Below are 17098 nucleotides of genomic sequence, written 5' to 3' on the forward strand. Positions count from 1 at the left end.
GTCAAAGACGTACTAGAAGAGAGTCTGTCAACAGTCACGAGGTTGATGTAAATGATTTATAAACTCTCTTTCAAACCTTTAAGAATCTTTGATTACAGACGCGGAGCAACTAGGCCCGTGAGCCACAACTACTGAGCCTGTGCGTCTGGAGCCTGTGCTCCGCAACAAGAGAGGCCGCGATAGTGAGAGGCCCACTCACCGCAACTAGAGAAAGACCTCGCACAGAAACGAAGACCCAACACAGCCAAAAATAAATAAATAAAATTTTTTTTAAAAAAGATGGAATGTCCTGATTATAAAAAAAAAAAAAAAAAATCTTTGATTACTGAAAACAGAGTTCACAAAGCTAGATGGCTCATAAAAGGCATCTAAATGTCGAAAAAGTAATGGTGTCATTATATTGCCACACCTACTGCAGCATGGGCATGTCGAACCTCTTGATGCTGAAAGCCTTCCTCTTTCCTGGGACAGAAAGCATTTTGAGTTTTACAGAGAGATTAGAAATGAGATGGACCAGGGAAGTGGTGGAGGGAAAAGGGAGGGGAGGCGTGGCAACAACAGCTGGAAGAAATTACAGCCACAGTAGAAATCAAAAGGAACAGATACCCTGAAAGGAGAGGAAAAAACAGTACCACTGTGCAGTTTGGGAGGGGGAAATAGTGGGAAAAGCTTTATCACAAGATAAAGCCCTTGAAGATATAGGCACGCATATATAAATTGGTGTCTGAGTGTGTGTGTGTGTGTGTGTGTGTGTGTGTGTGTGAAACAGACAATGAGAATTTGACGTAAGGATAAGTTAACTAATTACAATTTATCAAGTGTGGGACAAAATAAGTCATTTGCACACTTCATCATTAATCATTATGTTATATTTTCATATTAATATTAGCTGAAATTTATTTAATGCCTGCTTCAGGACAGGGACTACACCAGGCATTTTCCATGTTCTTTCCTGTTCCACACCAGTGGCAGTTTCAGCATGATACAGTGATCAAAGAAGACAGGAAAGCCTAAAGAACATTGTAGAGAGATGTCCATTGACCACTCTTCAGAGCCCACAATCAAACTTTCAGATTCTCTAGTCAGGTACCTGGCTTTAAAAGCCAGCTCCACCATTTTACCAGGTATGGAAATTTTAACTTCTTTAAACCTGTTTTCCTAGATGTAAAATATGGATAAATAACATATCCATTATTTCATAGTGTTAAAAAGAAAACGACAAGCCCAAAATGGAGTTCCTTATGTTAAGCCCCGTGTCACCAAACCAAGATTTAACTTAATTACAGTTTCGGCTCTCCCAGAAATGGAATTTTAAACCAGTCAGTCAGGAATTGCCTGATCAACACTAGTTAAGTACTCTGCCTGATGTATCCCTGCCAGCCCCTAAAGGAGAGTAACCTTGAATAACTAACCCACTTTTTTGCCTAGTATAACTTCCTTGTTGCTGTTCCTTCTGCCGTTAAAAGTCTTTCATTTTGTACAGCTCCTAAGAGCTCCTTTGTATCTTCTAGATTAGATGTTGTAAGATTTGAATCAATTTTTGCTCAGATAAACTTAAAATCTTTAAATATGCCTGTTTATCTTTTAACAATAGGAAGAGTTGTAAAAATTAAGTGAGGAAACGCATGTAAAATTATTTCTATAGTACTTGCACACAGTAAGTGTTTAAGATGTAGAAGTGATTCTTCTCTCACAGGGATAGGAAAACTTCCTCTGTAAAGGGCCAGAGAGCAAATATTTTAGGCTTTGTGGGCCATTCACACTCCGTCACAGCTAGTCAACTGTCCAATTACTTCATTTATGGACACTGAGATTTGAATGTCATAAAACTTTCACATTTCCTATAACATACTTCTTTTATATTTTCAACTGTTTAAAAACACAGAAACCATTCGTGGCTCACAGTCTGTAGGCCGTTTTTTGCGGACCTCAGCATTCAGAACACCTTTGCCTCCATCCACGGTGGTCATGAGCAGGGGTGCTCAGGCTTCAGACCACGTCACCAGAAGAATTCTCTTCCTCCTTGAATATCTCATCATTTCTTCTCAGCTATAAAATGGAAAAAGAAAAATCTTTGCTAAGCGTCCCCACTGTGCTAAATGTTGCAAGAGAAACAGACTGCCCTTTGGTACTTCCAACCCTGCTAGAGAGACAAAGAGTAAACTTCTGGAAAGCCAGTGGCCACTTTTCCCTACTCTCCCAGCATATCTGTCAAAACCTGTCTGCCTCTTCCTCACTAGGGCATCTTCACACTCCATTTCTTTCTTCCTTCCCCAACCTAGATCCTATGGTAACTACTTGAAGCTGACCTTTCAAGCAACATGGGCTCCAATAAAGTTTTTTTTTAAATGTACACAGATCAATAAAGGGAAGCACACAGCTTGAGTAAGCTCCTTTTGTGGGCTTTCATTACCACCTTTTTATGGGAACCCTGTTCATGGAAGACCTCTCATATAAATTATTATTTCTATCCTCATGCAGATTGAAAGGAGCCAGCAGCGGGCATTTTACAATGCACGAAGGTGTACACACAAATTCCCTGGAGAGTGACTTGGCAATATCTATCGAAAGATGGTTAATGTTGCGGATCCTTTTGACTAGGTAATTGACCTTCTAGGAATGTGCCCTAAGGAAGTCATCATACACACACACACAAATTTATGAACAAGATGTTCATCACAGCCTGTGTCCCTCAGACTAAATTCTTGAGAGAGATAAATTAATTGCTATAGCTGAATGTATGGTTTTTCCCCTATGTGTCAGATGCCTACTTCTGGTCCAATCAGCGACAACTGAAAGGGTTGAGAGGTGAGCAAGGTCATGTGGTAATCAGGGCTGTCCCTTCCAGGGGTTGTGGATAGGGAAACAGTACTTTTCATACACTGTTTCGTGACGCAGGAAAACAGTCATGATATCATGGCAAGTGAAAAGAGGAGGATATAAACTGTACATATGATAGACCTTAATTTTAAAAATACAAAACTGTTTGAGAAGAAATGGATACTTACAAAAATAAATCATGTAGAAATTAAGTTCTATATGAACATATAATCAAAATCTATTTCTACTCTTACAAACCATGAATATGTGCTCCTCATGCCACGCTGCCCCCATCAGTTCTACAGTCTAACTCATCCTGGCATCACCATCCACAGTTAAAGTGACCGTCGGGATTTATTACTTCAGTTCCTTAAGGTTACGAATTAAAGTAGTACAGACAAAACTTTTTGACATATGCCTACAGGTAGAAGTTGCATGGTACAATGAATGTTGTAATTTGTTCAATTATTTTTTAATCAACCTGCAGATATATAACACACACATACACTTTGCACATGCACACACATACATACACACAGAAAAAAGAAAACACTAGAAAGGTGTGCACCAAAATGCAAATGGTTATTATCTCTAGGTGATGGGCTTACCATCATGGTTTGTTTCCTTGTTTATGTCTTTCAGTATTTTATAGGTTTTCTTCAATACACATGTATTTCTTTTTAAATAATAAACAGTAAACATTATTTTTTTTCTAAGATTAAAAAAAAAAACTATTGAAGGGGATCAGAATCTGCAACCCCAAAATATGACTGTAAGAGTTCATGACATACCACCCCAAAATAAGCCTCTTCGGTATATTGATTATTTTGGATTGTAGGCACTTGAAAAACAGCAAATGCAGTGAAAGGCTTTCTCTGAACTCCCCTTATCTTCCTAAAGACAGATCCTCCAAAAAGAACTGAGTTATCATCAGTCCTCTCCCCAGGAGATTCATCGACCAGGGAAAACTGACTCTTAACACAGGAGAGGAGTCTAGAAGTTGACACCACACCCAGACAAACTTTTTCACAAACTATCATACCTCCCATCTGTTCCTCTAAGGACCCATTCATCTTTACTAGAAATCATTTACTCCCCTTCCCTTTCCCTATTAAGATGGTATTGAAGCCTGAATTCTAAGCCACCTCAGGGAGTTACCCAATTTTTTTGAGTACCTCCTGTGTATTAGCAAGGTGTACATGTTAATAAACTTCTGTTTGTCTTTCTCTTGTTAATCTGTCTTTTATGACGGGGTCTTGGCTAAGAATTCAGAGGGTAGAAGGAAAATTTTTTTCCTTCTTTTGCAAAAAAATAAATAATGACCACGTTAGGTACCAGCTCTGAGCCTCAGCCTCAAATGCTGTCTTTTCTCTGTTCTTATATGTTGGAGGTGGAGCCTCATTGTTGGAGGAAGATGCAAAGCTGTATGGATCAGCCTAGAAATGTGCTCTGTGCTGAGATCTTCCATTCGTTTCTCCAGATCCACTCTCTCCTCTACACTGCTCTGTAGACTAATCTGTATAGATCCGTACTCACCAGGCTCCTTTGCCCTCTGGCATCAGTTGATCTGGGCAACCCCAAGGCAGGGAAATTGAGGGCAGCAGGATCTGCCAAAAACCACAGCTCCCCAGTTCCCACCAGGCAGCTCTCTGTCAACTTCTCTCCTAAGCCCTGGCAATAGGTCTGCCTGTCCCTGCAGGCCTGGGAGTGATAAAGGCTCCCCACGATGACTGCTCCAGGGTCCTGCACCATTCCTTGTTAAGTTCCCTAAAAGGTTGAAATCAACCTTTTCTTAGACTCTTCTTTTTTTAAAATTCTTTTCCATTATGGTTTATCCCAGGGTATTGAATATAGTTCCCTGTGCTATACAGCAGGACCTTGTTGTTTATCCATTCTATAGATAGTAGTTTGCGTCTGTTAATCCCAAACTCCCACTCCATCCCTCCCCACCATCCCTCCCCCTTGGCAACCACAAGTCTGTTCTCTATGTCTGTGAGTCTGTTTCTGTTTCGTAGATAAGTTCATCTGTGTTCTTAGACTCTTCTTAATGACCCCACTTGAGTGTGCCCTGTGTCTCCTGCTGAGTCGCTGACTGATAAACACTCACATTGCTCTACATATCTGGCCCCGTAATACTCACCACCTGTTTACATCCATCCTCCTGACTTTCCAGGGCTCTCCCACGATGAGGTCCTCACCACATGCCCAGCTGGGTCCTGGCAGTCCTCAGGCCTCACATATTACTTCCCTCTCAGCTCTCTCCCCCTGAGGTCAGGAAGTCAGAGGACGAGGCCCCTCATGGGTTCATGGAAACAATTCCCCTGAACAGTCTCTGCTCCTTAGTGCTGCCCCAAAGTAGGCCCATTGCCCACACTGCCGTGACACCCTAGGTGTCACACCACTGCCCCTTTCTCCTTTCCATTTCATGGTATATTGTCCACTTTTATTTTTAATCCTCAAATCCAACCTTTATCTTGCCCCTCCCCACCATGCACACAGAGGCTTTGCATATAGTATGCAGCTATTTGTGAAACCAAAAAGGAAAAAAAAAGAGAAGTATTTATATACTCAGGGTACTGTCCTTTGTTACTTGTATGTATTGAAAATGTCTTCTCCTAGTTAGTGACTCATTTTTCTACACTCGACACCTTAAGTTTCCCTAAAATCACCCTGGTATACCTCTCATTATGTTCAAAATGAATATGAATTTGACCCCCAGCCCTCATCCTGGAATTAAGTTTGTGCATCTCAACTCTCTTTCTTGGGAAAAATTCCTTTCTATCAGACTAGAGACACTCATGTAAATAGACTCCCAGTAGGCTCACCCATTCCCAGACATGCCCAGAAAGATATGAATCCTCATGAATGGGCCAAACGGTCCAGGAATGGAGTTAGTGATTGGAGTCAACCGATAGAATGAGAAGCTTCCAGTTCCACAGTGAGGGTGATTAGCAGACACACAACCTGCAGGGAGCTAGAGGGATGGAGTAAAAGGCGGGGTTCAGGTTCACTTCCATACACACACTGGAAAACCACCGCTCTCCTTGACCCTTCAGTCTCACTTGTTTTCCCTCCTCTTTACCTCCGCCCTTCTCTCCTTCTGTCCTCATGACCTTTCTTCTCTTCCCATTAGGGTGGTGCTGTTTACAGATCATGGCAAACGCAGGGCAGCCTGGCCTAAGACATTTTCTCATCACATTGACAAATATACCAAGTATTCAACGAAAACTTTGGTGGGAACTTTCAATCGAGTTTTGACATGCTTGCTGTTCCACAACCTGAAGGTCTGCCGTGACTTGGGCCTTTTCAGAGCATTCCACTTGGGAAAGTACCTGTGTGCAGATACGTTTTGTTTATTTTCTCCTTTGTGTTCAACACTAGGAGCATTAGACTGTATCTCCTCTGAACCTCCCCGGCTGACCTTCAGAATCACCTTGGAGGAGTCTTCGGTTCTTTTCCTCTAATTCTAAATGCTCATCGACTCTTTCTGTGAACCTAAGCTATTTCAGAAAGCAGCATGGGGATTGCCATCTAGGTGGAGAACATTGGTATAAGCACTGTGGAGTATGTAGGGTATTAACAGGGAGCTTTCTAGTGAGTTGTAATTTTTTTTAAAAAAGACGTGTAGTGAGGAGGTTAAATAACAGAATTTAGAAACAGTTCAAGAAGGTCCTCAGGGCAGGAACTATGCCCTTGTTGCTAAGGTTTTCTCTGTAGAGTGTCTGGCATGTAGTGGTAGCTACAAAAATGTTAGTCAATTAAAAGCCCAAAGAAACCTCCCAAGGTGCCCCACAACCAGCCCCCTGGTATCTCACCACCTCCCTGGCTCTTCCTCACCAACTTCAGCCCCATCCCCATTTTCAAGAATCACTTCCCACCTGTCTTAGTCCATTTGTAATACTTGAACAGATACCATAAGCTGGGTGACTTAAAAAACATTTATTTTTGATAGTTCTGGAAGCTAAGAAGTCCAAGATCAAGGCACCAGCAGAGAGCATGCCTACTGGTTCATAGATGGCCATCTTTTTTCTGTGTCCTCACATGGCAGAACAGAGCTCTGCCATTGGAGCTCTCTGGGGGGGTCTATTTTATAAGGGCACTAATCCCATTCACCAAGGCCCCACCCTCATAGCCTAATCACCCCTCGAAGCCCCACCTCCAAATACTATCACATTGAGAGTTAGGGCTCCACATAGGAATTTTAGGGAGACACAAACATTCAATCTAGAGCACTACCCATGCCACTTGGCGTACTCCTCTCAATTTAAATGTTCAGGCTTTCACATAAACAAGGAGAAGAGTGTCACCTCAAGCAGCTTCTGAAGTACAGTCCCATAAACACCCTGGAGGACAGGAACACCAAGGAACAAACACTGGTTAAGAGCTCCATGTATCTCTCTGCCACACCAGTCAGGAAAAATCTTCCTCTATCCTGCTGTACTGAGATCTCATTGGTGTCAGGACTGGGCAGTGCGGTTGGGGGATAGGCTCTGGGTGGTAGGACAGTGAGATACACTGAAGACTGCAGAGCCTTGACCACTTGAACTGCTTACTTAGCTTTGGATCACATGTTGCCTCACAGCGATTCTGTTATTGTCTTGCAAACCCGTTTAGTTCTTGAGTTCTCATTTCCCTTATTACGGTTATATATCCTACCTTGCCAACTACACTCTAATTCTTCTAAGAGCAGGGATCTGGATATATACCTCCTTGTATGACACACAAAACTCTACAGGTGCTTGATAAACACCAATCAAATTAAATTGTGACCTTTTACACTTTAGACAAACCCCTTCTCGTTCCAAAGTAAGATCCTGATTACTTTAGTATTTCTTCTCTTATATGTGGTTCCGCCAATCTTGAATAATGATAGTTACTAATCTCCAAATCATCTCCCTTACGTGCAAAGAAAAGTGTTTCAGCTACAGAAGAGTCATGTTTTTAGAGACACAGGTATTTTTTTATGAAATACTTTGTATTTAAATTCCAAAATTAGGCTGATGAGACAGCATCTTCTTGGCCATCTAAGATGAGACAATGTATTCAGGGATCAGCCTAAGCATGTGGTTCTCAAAGTCCCTGGCGTCCCTGAGACCCTCCCAGAGGGTCAGCAAAGCAAAAACTATTTTCATAATAATACTGAGAAATTATTTGCATTTGTTACTGTACAGGATTGGAACTGATGGTGCAAAAGCAATGGTAGTCATCGCAATGGCGCCAGGCGATGGTGCCATCACCTTAGCTCTGGTGGTCATTGTGTTCTTCACCACCATGCACTCCTGGTTAAAAAAGAAAAAGCCAATTTCACTTAAGAATGTCCTTGATAATGCAGTAAAAATTATTAATTGTATTAAGTTTTAACCCTTGAGAACACTAACTTGTGCGGCAAAATGAAAACTACATAACTTCTGCTGCATTATAAATATGAAGGTTGTCTTGAGAAAAGCACTCAGGCATTCGAATTATGAGCTACACTTGGTGCTTTTTCATGGAATACCAGTTTTACTTGAAGGATGCATGACCAAATATGGCTACAGTATCTGGCAGATACTTTCTCCAAAATGAATGAGGCGAGCCTGTCACTTCAAAGAAATAAAACTGACGGTATTTGTTGCCAATGATAAAATTGGCATTTTCAAGCAAAAATTGGAATTTTGGAAAACATATATCCTTTACCGAGAACTGGACAACTTTTCGATGCCTAAAGGCTTTTCTGATGAGATCCGTGGCGATATTAACAAACGCGGGTTTTTATATTGTAGAATAAAATATCAACATTTGGAGGAGCTACAGAACTCAGTCAATCAATAATTTCTAAATAAATAATCCACTATGTCACACAAATTACTCATGGATTAAAATTTTTTTTTAAATTCAAAGTGCAAGGTAAACCAATGGATTTTAATATAACAGAATATCATAAGATAGTTAATATGGTTTCAGATTCCACATTACAACTAACCTCTAAAAAACCAGCACTTGGTGAGTTTTAGTGTAGTATCAAAGAAGAATACCCACAATTACCTTAAAAAGGCTATGAAAATATACTCCTATTCTAAATATACTACTGTGTGAGGCCACATTTTCTTCATCTACTTCAATCAAAACAGCATTGCAACAATTGAATACAGAAGCAAATATAATCAACCACTCTCTTCTCCTAAGTCATATATTAAAGAGATTTCTAAAAATAAAAAAATTCCATTCTTCTCACTAATTTTTTAATTTGGAAAAAATAATTTAAAATTTTTATTTATATTAACATGTAATGGATTTATGGTAATTTTAGAATAAACTAACAAATAGCTCTTTGGAGTCCTCAATAAATTTTAATTTCTTGGTCCTGGGACCCAAATTTTTGAGAACCACTGGTCTAGGATAACTCAACTTATAGGTCTTCTTTGATCATAACTTACCAGCAGGGCATAACGTCTTTAACGTATACACCCAACATCTTTAAAGTATAAACCAGATTATTTATTTATTTTATTATTTATTTATTTATTTATTTATTTTTGGCTGTGTTGGGCCTTCGTTTCTGTGCGAGGGCTTTCTCCAGTTGCGGCTAGCAGGTGCCACTCTTCATCGTGGTGCGCGGGCCTCTCACTGTCACGGCCCCTCCCGTTGCAGAGCACAGGCTCCAGACACACAGGCTCAGTAGTTGTGGCTCACGGGCTTAGTTGCTCCATGGCATGTGGGATCTTCCCAGACCAGGGCTCGAACCCATGTACCCTGCATTGGCAGGCAGATTCTTAACCACTGCGCCCCAGGTTATTTTTTATCCGTGTGTCTGATCTGACCCTGGCCTGCACTGAGGCTCCTGAGTGGTGTTTATGGTGGCATTTATGATGGCTCACAGGTATGATTGAAGAACGTCTTCAATCCATTTCTCAGAGGAGCTTAGAGTTACTTGAAAATTTGGAGGTTTTGCCTTTCCAGGTCATTAATAAATATATTGAGTAGGATATCCCTGTATACTTATTACCTTTGAAAGGCACCCATTTAGCTTTATATGTTTTCTATCTCAAAGACATCTGCCTTTGACTAAACATTGCCCTCAGTTTCATGAAATCTTAACGTCAGGATTGTCTGTGGTGTGCAATCTAGTGAAAGGCTGATCACTGTCAATATAGACTACATCCATGGAGACCCCATTCTCGGTAGACATATGTGACCCCTCTGGGGGTTCCTAGGGCATTTTTCAGGCATGATTTCTCCTTATAAAACAAGTTCCCCAGAGAGTTTATGCTTGATTCAGTATTCCTCAATCTCTTAGCTTGAGTGATTTATTTCAGAGTCCTAGTCACTCAGAGATGGCTCATATGAAAACGGTGTTCCTCTTTCTACATGATCCTTGAATTTCCGACTAATTTTTGATGTGAATTTGATCTGATAGAAGTTATATGCTTTCCTGTTTCTGTCATTTGTGGAATGTCTCCCTTCTCCTGTGAAACTCTTTACCTCTCTCTAGTGATTTTGTTTACTGCTCTAGTGAACAGCATAGGATTTTTCCTCCAACATCTAATTTGTACAATTGGTGACATTCATTTCTTAAGAAGGTATTTTTAAATTCTTTGTATTATTTAGAAAATGAACTACAGGTATTTATTTCAATCTAACAATTTAATATTATTTCCTTTTTAAAATTAAGCAACTTAATGGATTTTTTCCTTCCTTTTCCTCTCCCTCGAGATCCTGAATTCAATCATGTTGTCACTGTTATGTAACAGTTCACCCACAGCTACTTCCTGTAGCTATTCCTAATCACCACTCAGGACAAAATACAATATGTTTCTTTCCTGTGGATTTAAAGACTAACTTTTTAAAGAAAGAATCTGTGTTATCCCAAACTCTTTATTTCTTTATCTGGTTCTGATTCAGGAAGAATTGCTACAATTTGTATAAATCCTTCTTTGAGGCTAGGTCCCTGGCTATATCATTTGGTCTAATTTTGTAGCTTCCCTTCTTATTACAAAATACCAGCTCATGCTCATCATTCGATCCAAGAAATGTGTGTTGAACACACACTGGAATAAGTGCTATGGGGACACATATCAAAGACGATATAAAAGCCCAGGCACACCATGGTCTCTGACCTTCCAAGAGTCCATTCTAATGCGGGAGACCAAGGCTGACATGAGCAACTCCAGTCGGCATTTACAAAGTGCTTTGGGAGCACAAAGGAGGGCGACAGGAACTGTGGTGCCATTGCTGCATTACTGGAGGTGACTATGCCTTCAAGGTCTCTATTAACCTCCTGTGTAGACCTTGCTTCCCTGAACTATACCCATCTTCGCATCTAAGAGGCTCAGGTGATAAGTACAAGGGCATTTGTGTCTCTCCACCTCAAGAGGCCATATTTGACACCCTGTACTTCCCCAGGTACACCCTTCCGGTGGGTTCTTTGGCTGTTGTCATTCCACACTGCTTCTTCTAACGCATGCCCAGAAGCCCACTGTACCCCAACACTGCGACCATGGCTTCCAGGGCCTTTGGTGCTGGGCTCTCCTGCCCTTACTGCAATCACTGCAGGAGTTCTAGAAGCTGGGAAAATATTTTAATCCAGTCTTTGAGGTCTGAGAAAGTAGTCAATTACAGTTATTGGGTTGGCCAAAAAGTGCCTTCGGTTTTTAAGTAAAAATAAAAGACACATTTTTCATTTTCACCAAGAACTTTATTGAACAACATATTCACCCTTTTGTTCCACTACCTTCTGCCATTTTTCAGGCAACTTCATAATTCCATCTTCCCAAAACTTTTTATCTTTTTGAGCAAAGAACTGTTCCAGGTGCCTTTTACAGTCTTCCAGGGAATTGAAATTTTTTTCCATTAAGAGAATTTTATAAAAACCGAAATAAATGGAAATCCGAAGGTGCAGTGTCTGGTGAATATGGTGGATGAATCAGAACTTCCCAGCCAAGCTGTAACAGTTTTTGCCTGGTCATCAAAGAAACATGCGGTCTTGCATTATTCTGATGGAAGATTATACGTTTTCTGTTGACTAATTCTGGATGCTTTTTGTCAAGTGCTGCTTTCAGTTGGTCTAATTGGGAGCAGTTCTTGTTGGCATTAATTGTTTGGTTTTCTGGAAGGAGCTCATAATAGAGGACCCCCTTCCAATCTCACCATATACACAACATCACTTTCTTTGGTGAAGACCAGCCTTTGGTGTGGTTGGTGGTGGTTCATTTCACTTGCCCCACAATCTCTTCCATTCCACATTATTATACAGTATCCACTTTCCATTGCCCGTCACAATTTGTTTTAAAAATGGAACGTTTTCATTACATTTAAGAAGAGAATCCCATGCAGAAATACGGTCAAGAAGGGATTTTTCGCTTAATTTATGTGGAACCCAAACATCAAAGCAATTAACACAACCAAGCTGGTGCAAATGATTTTCAACGCTTGATTTGGATATTTTGAGTATGTCAGCTATCTCCTGCATGGTATAACGTTGATTGTTCTCAGTGAATGTCTCGATTTGATTGCTCTCATCTTCAACTGGTTTACACGACCCTGGAGCATCATCAGCGAGAAATCTCCAGCACAAAACTTCGCAAACCCCTTTTGACACGTTCGATCAATCACAGCACCTTCTCCATACACTGCACAAATCTTTTTTTCTGCATTTCAGTTGCATTTTTACCTTTCTTGAAATAATAAAGCATAATAAGCTGAAAATGTTGCTTTTTTTCTTCCATCTTCAATATTAAAATGGCTACACAAAAATTCACCAATTTTGATATCTTTTTTTAAATGGACACTGATATGACAGCTGTCACATACAATCTAACAAAATTGTTTTGAATGAAGTTAAAGACAACTAAGTGCTACTAGAGCCATCTTATGGAAAAAAACGAATGAAACTTTTGGCCAACCCAATATTTTTAAGCACTTATAATGGCCTCTTTTGCTTAGGAGAGGGACTTGGTGAAAGTTCTGCAGAGTGGGGATGGAGGTGGGAGAGATGACCTAAGAGTCATCATCATATGCATTGAGCGCTCATAAGTATATTTTTTTCTCCTCACAGTAAATTCTCTGCCTTCCTAGAGGCATACTGACCCCAGAGGTTGGGAAATTTTATCTCCTCTCTGTTGAGCTATACTACTTAGGGATCCTAGAATCTGACTCTCAGCTTCAAAGTCCCTTCGAGATTTATCCCAGGAATCAAGTCTCCCAGGCAAATAGGAGTCTTGATGGAGATGGCTTGACTATTTCCACGTGATGTGGGTGGACTAGTTATACGTTTCTAAGATCCGTGAGGGCAGGGACAGTGTATGTTTTGCTCATCATTGTAACTCTAATGCCTGGCACATAGTAGGTACTCAATAAATATTTTTGCCTAGAAAACCTGATAGAGTGACCAACTGTCCTGGTTTGCCTGGGACTGAGAGGCTTCTGAGGACATGGAACTTTCAGTGCTAAAACCAGGACAGTCCTGAGCAAACTGGGACAGTTGGTCACCCTGCTTATCAATAAACCCAAATGGGCGAAAGAATGAGTGTCCACATGTATTGAAAAATTCAGTTTAGTCTACTGCCTTTGTACTGTGTGTTTCTTCCCTGTGATTTTTGTTTACTATTCACACAAAACACTTCACTTGTGGTCACCAAATGTGTGGAGGTTTTCCCCCACACCAAACAATTCTCTTTGATACCAGGTGGATGTCCTACAATTTAACTCAATTCTGACAGTATGAATCCCATAGTTTAAGGGCTCAGATCCCATAGGTTAAGGGCTCAGTCCCACAAGACTGCCCACCCACCCCCAAAACCCCCCACACTTCAGAGGCTAGTCAAAAGTCAGGTTATCACCTGTGCTTCTGACCAACTGGCTATAGATCAGAGGTTTCAATGACGCTCTCTTTGGGTTTAAGTTGCTAGAGTGGCTCACGGAACTCAGGAAACACTTATGTATGTCTATTAAAGGACATGTTAAAGGATACAGATGAACAGCCAGATGAAGAGATACACAGGGTGAGGTCTGGGAGGATCCTGATCACAGGAGCTTTCGTCCTCATGGAGGTGGGATGCACCACCCTCCCAATGTGGACGTGTTCACCTACCTGGAAGCTTCCCAAACCCCATACTATTGGGATTTTATGGAGGCTTCCTCATGTAAGCATGATCAATTATTCCATTTCCAGCCCCTCTTTCTTCTCTGGAGAATGAGGAGTGGGGCTGACAATTCCAAGCTTCTAATCATAGCTTGGTCTTTCTGGTGACCAGCCCTCATCCAGGAGCCACCCAGAGTCACCCCGTTAGAATAAAAGATGCTCCTAATGCTCTAATTACTAAGGGAATTCCAAAGGTTTTAGAAACTCTGTGCCAGGAACTGGGGGCAGAAACCAATACATATTTTCTATTATCTCCCACCATGGTTAACTGAGGAATAAGCTGTTGCATTTAGGATTAAAAAAGAAAGTGAAAATTTTCATTGAGTTTTTTTTTGTAGGTTATTAACCAAATCAAGCTAACTTAATGAAACAGTGCCTCTCCATAATACAAATTATACAGTGATATTTTAGAATCTATAACAACATTAAAACCACCAAGAGTTTGCAGAACTTATAAATATAAGATTCTCCCTACACTATGCCAACACAATCTAACAGCATCCCAAAGTGAGAAGCCATGAAAGAATTTTCTTCATTAAATTGCAAGTCACTGCAATGTCTTCTCTCCCAAAAGTAATCTGAAAAAAGTCAAAGGCCCTGTTGCTCTGGAAATGAAATGATAGTGAAAGAATAGTCGTCTAATAAAACAACTACTTCTGGTGAGAAATATAAGTAATGAATTTGTATTACATTCAAGACTCGATGATTAATTTTTCTAAAATACCCTGAACAGCCACACAGATGTTCTATTTCAACTTAATATTTATTACATTCAGAATGTGGGGGAGGGGACAGCAGCATAGCTTATTTAATAAGTAAATAATATCAGTTACCAAAAAGTGTCCTGTAATTTTCCATGATTTACCCCGCCACAAACACAAATTCCTTCAGCATTCCTATGTGTTGATAACTTTTCACTTTCAACTGAAATCTTAGTCTCACATGTGGCTTCTGCCTCATTCTTCCTCTATGTCAGACAAGTCTTAAGAGTCTGCCTTTATGATACTTTTCTAGTTCTTTTCTTCTGCCCAAGTTGATCCTAGGTCTAACATAATGAGAATAGAAATAAAAAGTGGATCAATTTATAGTATTTTTGGGTTTGTTAGCCAAGCAGTGATGAAAAAGAAAGAAAGAAAGAAAATACCATGTACTGAGTACCTACAATGTGCCAATAAATAAGTTTATTTAATCCTTAAAATAACTCTGCAAGGGGGGTATTGTTATCCCCATTGACTTATGATGAAACTGAGGCTCAGAAAGTTTGAATGTACTGAATGAGGTCATTCAGCTACCAAGCTGTAGAATTCAGATTAAATTCCAGTCAGTCTATCTCTAAAGGCTATGCTCTCCCACTGTATCTTATCTGGGTGAACATACCCAGGTGGCTTGGTAGTCTATGATAAATGAATAATTTGGACCCACATAATTAGAAAGTGAATTTTCCTGGTTTTAACTAATAAGAAATGTAAGAAAATTACCTGTATAAATGTGTAATCCTACTTTTAGATTGTATTATGGACATGATTTTATAACTTCCTATTTTGATTAAGGTCAATTAATAAGCTGCCTATATAATAAATTTTACTTGCCCCTCTCCCCAAATAATAAAACTCACCACTTTGTAGATAAACCTGCTCTCTTATTTTAGCTTCAGTGTATATTAGTAGATTAAATTGGGATTTTATATTATCTCAGAAGTTCATCTAATTTAAGATATCTCATTTTGGATCAAATTATCTGATACATGACGCAATGGATCACCCATAAAGCCACCATTGCTAAATAATGTTTCTTTCATTCAAAAAATATTTAGCCTCAAATGCTTAGCTTTATTAAAACTTACTTTACCCTGTTATATTATATTCTTTGTTAGATTATTTAAAAATACTAATTTTATTTACTTTAAATTATTTTTAGGTTATGAAATCTAAAATATATGTCATTATCACAAGTTAAACAATGCAGATGTGTATAAAGAGAAATGTCATAGAAAAGAAGAGGTTAGAGAAACAGGCAGAGGTCAGTTTATGTTGGTCCTGTGGGTCAGATAAAGGAGTTTGGATTTGACTCATATTCAGTGGGAAGCCAATGGAAGATTTTAAGCAGGAGAATAACATGATCTGATTTATGTTTTAAGAGAAGCACTCTGGACTTCCCTGGTGGTGCAGTGGTTAAGAATCCGCCTGCCAGTGCAGGGGATGTGGGTTCGATTCCTGGTCTGGGAAGATCCCACATGCCACGGAACAGCTAAGCCCCTGAACCACAACTACTGAACCTGTGCTCTAGAGCCCATGAGCCACAACTACTGAGCCCACGTGCTGCAACTACTGAAGCCCACGTGCCTAGAGCCCGTGCTCTGCAGCAAGAGAAGCCACCACAATGAGAAGCCCGTGCACCACAATGAAGAGTAGCCCCTGCTCGCCGCAACTAGAGAAAGCCCACGCAGCAACGAAGACCCAACGCAGCCAAAACTGAAAAAAAGAAAAAAAGAGAAGAAAAGCGCTCTGGCTGCGGTATGAAGGGTGGACCACCAAGGAGGGCAAGAGTGGGATCCAGGAGGCCAGTTGAGAGGTGTGGTCAGTGTTAGGGAAAAGACAGTGGTAACTGAAAATGATGGGGAAACAATGGAAACAGACAGAAAGGATCATGTTTGGTATCTTATTGGTGGGTTGAATTGAGGGTTGGGCTGGCTAGAGAGAGCAAAGTGTCAAAGATAGCTCCTAGGTTTGAGGACTGAGCTATGGATGGCAGCATTTTCAGAAATGGAGAATAAGAGAGAAGCAGGATGCTTCCCTTGTTGCAAGATTTATATGTGTGCATACTTGGGGGATAGAGTGGCTCCTAGAATTTAATCCTACTCTACTGCTCACATACATTTTGTAATTTTTCAGTTGTGGCCAGTAGACTCTAGGGTGGTCCCCATGATCCCAACTTGCTGGTACTCATGCTTTGTGTCATCTTCTCCCCTTGAGTATTGATACCCATGATTTGCTTCTAACCAATGGAAAGTAGCAAATGTGACAGAATGTACATGAACACATATTCATGGCTCCATTACATAACATTGTAACCCATTTTTTTCTAGGAAACTCTCTCTCTGGTTGGCTTTGGAGCAGCAAGCTATTTATTATGAGCTAGCTTATGAAGAGAGCCAAATGG

This window comes from Lipotes vexillifer, unplaced genomic scaffold (assembly GCF_000442215.2).
Source record: "Lipotes vexillifer unplaced genomic scaffold, Lipotes_vexillifer_v1.1 scaffold1240, whole genome shotgun sequence".
Classification (NCBI taxonomy): domain Eukaryota; kingdom Metazoa; phylum Chordata; class Mammalia; order Artiodactyla; family Lipotidae; genus Lipotes; species Lipotes vexillifer.